The sequence below is a fragment of the Urocitellus parryii genome, chromosome 6 (assembly GCF_045843805.1).
Source record: "Urocitellus parryii isolate mUroPar1 chromosome 6, mUroPar1.hap1, whole genome shotgun sequence".
Taxonomy (NCBI): Eukaryota; Metazoa; Chordata; class Mammalia; order Rodentia; family Sciuridae; genus Urocitellus; species Urocitellus parryii.
The window spans coordinates 126882456-126888455 of NC_135536.1; positions in this window are offsets into that span (position 1 = coordinate 126882456).

Here is a 6000-nt window from a genome sequence, read left to right on the forward strand (position 1 = left end):
AGATATGCTGGGCCAGAGAGGAAAAAAGTCAGTTAACCTGAGTTTTGGGTCCTTAGAGATAGAGTGCATATCATTTCATAAAAGAAACAAAAATATTCTGGTCATTTTCCATGTTCCTTTTCTTTTTAAAATTATTTGGGCATTAACTGAAGAGAATTGTGAATAATCACACTTAAGTGAATATAAGATGTATGTCATCTTGTACCTAAAATTTAGGAAAGTCTGTTAATGCTTATGACTACTAGGAGGAGCAGAAATAATTGACTGAATAGCAGAGAGAAAAAACTCCACAAGGTTATAAAAATTTTGACACTTTATTAGTTCTACTGATATAATTATTATATGTAAGAATAGTATACCCATCAAACCTAGAGTGCAAATTATACTTACGATGCAGGACAATTTATGATATATCATGCATAAAGTATGTCTCAACATTTTCAAAACATTGAAATCCTTCAGAATATATTCTATCTCCAGACTGAATTAGTCAGAAATCAGTAACAAAATGTAAATGCAAAATCACTCAAATATCAGGATATTAATAAGTAGATCCCTAAATGATCCTCTAGCCTAAGGGGAAAAAATCACAAATTTAGTCAAAAATATAATTTTGAAGCTGTTACACATCCAAATTTATATTCTGGGTGGAAAATAATATTTCTTACAGGAAATTATATGTCTTGAAACATATAATGTGTTTTTATAATATGTAATGATTTACAACAGGATAAGTTATTACTGATGCAATCATTCAATTAATGTAATTACAAAAAAGATAGAAAACTTAACCAAAAGAAACTATTCAGGACATATAAAAAATGAGAACAGAAATTAATATAGGAAAATAAACAGATAAGGAATGGAATAGCCAAAGATTGTTTCTTACTGTGTTTAGCAAAACTGATGATCTTCTGATGAGATTCTTTGGGAAAAATAGGTGAACACTCATTTAACCAATATCAAGAATAAAAAATTATAAAGTTCATAACCCACTTGAATCAAATGTATGAATGACGATATGTCATGAGCTTTGTAATGTTTTGAACAACCAATAAAAAATTCATCATATATTTAGAATTTAAGGATGCCATAAGAAGATACCATAAATAACCTAGGCCATTAAATAAATATGGAAATACAGTTGAAATGAAAACTGAAAATTATAAAAAATAAAGTGAAAGCAAAATATGAATAGCTAGTAGAGAAAATTAATTATAATTAAAAACTTTCATACAAAGAAAACTCTAGGACCAGAAAATTTTTAGTCAATCATATTACATTTTTAAGAAAAACATTAATAGACCATAATCATAAATAGATGTAAATCAACAAAAGATTTATTGAAGTACAAAAATATAATAATAATACTTTTTAAAAATTCACACAGGAACATGTAGGAATTTTACTTAAGGTCTATTTATCTTTTGTGCTGATAGGAAACAAGTCAATCTCCAAGTATAAATCCCCACCCACCAAAAAGAAACATAACATTCAATTATATGTAAAAGAATAATACAAAAATGACAAAAAGTGTTCATTCTATTACTTTAAATTAATTCTATGTTTGAAAATCATTATTATAAACAACCACATTAGTGTATTAAAGGAGAAAAATTTAAAAAGTGCACAATATTTCCATAATTTTGTTAAAATTATATTTATGATAAAACTCAGAGGAAACTAGGAAGAGAAAATAATTTCCTTGATCTTAAAAAGGACATATGTCTTGGGGCTGGGTTGTGGCTCACTGGTAGAGGGCTTACCCAGCATGCATGAGGCACTGGGTTTGATTCTCAGCACCACATAAATGTAAAATAAAGATATTGTGACCACATAAAACTAAAAAATAAATATTAAAAATACTATATGTCTTTTTCACATTCACTGAAATGTTGGAAACTTCAATGTTGTTTTTATTTAAAACAAATAAATTATCAAGGATAATTTTGAAAAATAAATGAAAGTTCTAAAATAAGTTCCTTTTATGAACATTTCTCTGAATCTGTTATTTCAACCTTAGTCCTCTCATAGAATGCAAGAACAGAATAAAAATGACCTTATCTTTTTTTAGAGAGAGAGAGAGAGAGAGAGAGAGAGAGAGAGAGAGAGAGAAAATTTTAATATTTATTTTTTAGTTTTTGGTGGACACAACATCTTTGTTTGTATGTGGTGCTGAGGATCGAACCCGAGCCACACACATGCCAGGCAAGCGCGCTACCGCTTGAGTCACATCTCCAGCCCCTGACCTTATCTTAAGATAACAATTAATAATATTAGAGAAAAAATTTTGTTAACACTAAAATTAAAAGGATTATAAATAATGAGTCTAATATAGCACTATGTGAATCTAAATGTTATTTTAAATTCATCTCAAACATATTTAGATATTGTTCTTTAAAATGTTTTTATATTATTCATAGACCATATTCATATTGCTGGGTGAACTTAGGAATAGAATTTCTTATTTTGTCACCAGATAAAATTTTAAGAGCAACAATAAGTAAATCTTTGTAAGTACTACTAATATCCATAACCATAGAAAGCCTCTGTATATTCACATTCTATTGGGTACATATAAAATTTACAGCATTTTTGTATATTTAAAAACATTACTAGCAGAATTTTCAAAGTAAAATAAAAAATTATGCAAATGTCTATTGTACATACACACGTGTACATACACACACACACACACATTCACACATACACACAACGGGAAAATATACCTATAGCAAACCTAATAAACCTATCCAAAAGGGAAGAAATATTTGTATTGGGTCTCTGCAATAACAGAATACCATATACAGGGTGACTTAAACAAATACAATTTATTTCTCACAGTTATGAAAGCTGAGAAGTCCAAGGTAAAGACATTTACAAATCTAATGTTAATGAGGGCCCATTTCTTGGTTTGCAGATGGCCACTACCTCCCTTCTATTTCTTATAATAAGGGTAAAAAATTCAATTATGGGGCTTAGTCTGCATGACCTAATCACCCCCAAAGGCACCATCACCTAATACTATATCAGTGGAGGACAGCATGCAACATAGGGATTTGGAGGGTGACATAAACATTCAGTACATCGCAAATAGTAATAATCTAAGAGCCTCTGAGAAGGGATGGAGTGTATCATGCATCCAAAATGCCAACCTCTAAGTGTCCTTCACTAGAAAAGAAAAATGGCTTAATTCAGCCAAGACAATTTGGGGAGTAAATATTTATCAATCTTCTCCTCCTCCAGAAGCTGAAAATCAAACATTCTATGTCAGAAAAACCTATCATTCAAAAAAGAGTAAGAAATAAAGATTTTCACCGAGAATCAGAAGCTGATATAGTTCATGACCACTACATCTGCTTTACAAAACATGGTATAATTCTTTGATTTGAAATGAAAGGATACTAAACAGCCACACATAAAAGTATAAAGTACAGGAAGGAAATATGTATATTCACAAATACATCATCTTGAACTACTATAATGGTACTGAGTAAATAAGTTTTAATTTTATTCTGAAAGTTAAAAGACAAAAACATTAAGAATATAATCACAAAAATATGTTAATATCATGTATGCACATATAATATAAAATATGTGAATTGTGGCATCGGGAATGTAAAAAATGTGCTGGGAAGAAGTAAAATTGCCGAGTTCTTATTTGTGTTTAAAATTAAGTTGTTATTAAGTTTAACAATGAATACTGATTATAACATGTTTTATACAAGCCTCTTGGTAACCACAAAAAAAGATACCTAAAGAAAATATGCAAAAAGAGGAATTAAAACACATCATTGTGAAAATACAATGAAACACAAAAGAAGAGAGGAAAAGAGGAACAGAGAACTACAAGACTGACAGAAGATAATTAAAAACATGAGATTATTATGTACTTTAATACCAATAATTATACAAAATGTAAATGGATTAAATTTCCCAATCAAAAGTCATAGTGTAGCTGAAGAATTAAAAAAACAAAATTCAAATACATGTTGTCTTCAAGAGATTAGATTTAAGGATAACATAGACTGAAAATAAACAAGTGGTAAAAGACATTCCATGTAAATGATAAACAAAAGAGGCAAAGGTAGGAACTGTCATGGGAAAATGAAAAATATTATATAATAATAAAATTCTCAGTTTTTCAGGAACCATAACATAGCCAAGGGAACTACTGGGAGGTGGTGGAAGCTCTAAGGAGGTGGGGAATATTTGGAGTATGTATGTTACTGGGGGCATGCCCTTGGAGACTATATTTTCTCCTGTCCCATTTCTCTTTCCTTCTTTCTCTTTTCTTTTTCTCCCTCTCTCCTTCTCTTCCTCTCTCTTTTATTTTTGGCTCATGTTCAGAGCAAATTTCTTATATCATTCCTTTTAGCCATGATGTTCTGCTTCACCTCAGATCCAAAGCAATGGGCCCAGCTAACTACAAAATGGACTGAAGCCCTGAGACTGTGAGCCATAATAAACCTTCCAACCTCCAAGTTGTTTTTATAAAATAATTTTTGTCACAGTAACAAAATGGTGACTGTCACAAACAATGCCAAATATTGATGAGAATGAGAACATGAAGCAACATGAATTCTCATTCATCTCACTTGAAAAGATAGTTTGGTGACTTATTATGACATTAATTGTGCTCTCACTATATTACTCTTATCAGCAATTTTTATTCCTAAAGGAGTTACAAATTTATTTCCACACAAATATCTGCACAAAAAATGTATAGGAGTTTTATTCACAATTGCCAAACTTAGAAGTAACAAAGATATCCTTCAGTAGGTGAATGGAAAAAAATAAATTTTAGTATCTCAAATAGTGGAATATAATTTGATGCTTATAATAAAATAATTTAACGTTATAAAAATACATGGAGTAGTGTAAATGTGTATTAAAAAGTATTAGATATTTCTTCATAGAGTTTGAAGATCAAAGGAATACTAGTGTACAAGTGTTAATTCCAAATGGCATATTATTCATTGGAAAGACAATGGGAAGAAGGATCCCTTGGCATCCTCCATTGTCTGAACCAGATTGAGGTGTCCCTCTATCACCTATAGACCTTGGTGCCACTGGCAGCCACCTCTTGAGACATGTTATTGAATTAGTGACTCTTACCAATGCAAAGTATTTAAAATTTCCTGTGATACTAAAAAAGTGAGTGATACTGTATTGAGGACTGCTGGTTGTATTTGTTCAGATTGTATTTTTTATTTCATATGATGGGTTTATAATCATTCAAAGGAAAATTGACCTGGTTGTTTGGAAACCAAAGGTATGGGACCCTCCTTTTCGTTTGGACCTAACCAGAGACTCATGGTGTTTGGGTCCTAAAATGTGCTCAAGGACTTGAAAATTCCAAATCAACTTATATATGGGTTCTATTAGAACAACTGGCATTCAGAGGGATATAAGAAACTCACTGAATCTACATGGGTTTTGCATGAAATATGATGGGGAGGAGATGTTGACCAACATTCCTTTGTCAGGAATGAAGAGGATTGAGCAAGGCTCCTCTAGTAAACCTGTCTCTTGTGTCTTAAAACTGACAGCCATGCTATACACTTTTGATTGTCAGCCGACAGGGGCCTGGTATTTTTGATAGAGACAGAGATGTTTCTAAACAGATTATAGAACCCTGGGGTAAAAGTGATCAATTTATCAATCCATTTAACTTACCCTTCCAAAGAGGCCCCACATTGGGCATCAAAAGATGAAACTGGAGTTTTGAGATAATACTTGATTCAGTGCTTCAGTTGGCAACAGGTGCAGTATGTATAAGCTGCAGGGCTTTGCAGCTGAGAAGTGTTGCAACCCTTAATGGTGGGCCATGTTCTTTTCTCACGAATTCAAAGAATGAAATCCACAGATCAGGATGGGAGGGTGATATAAGAGTAGAATTTAATGAAGTAGATACAAGAACAGAACTCTTGAAGTGCAAGAGGGGACTTGGCAGGGGGCTTTCTCTATCCAAGTGTGCTGGCTTAGGAGGTTATATAC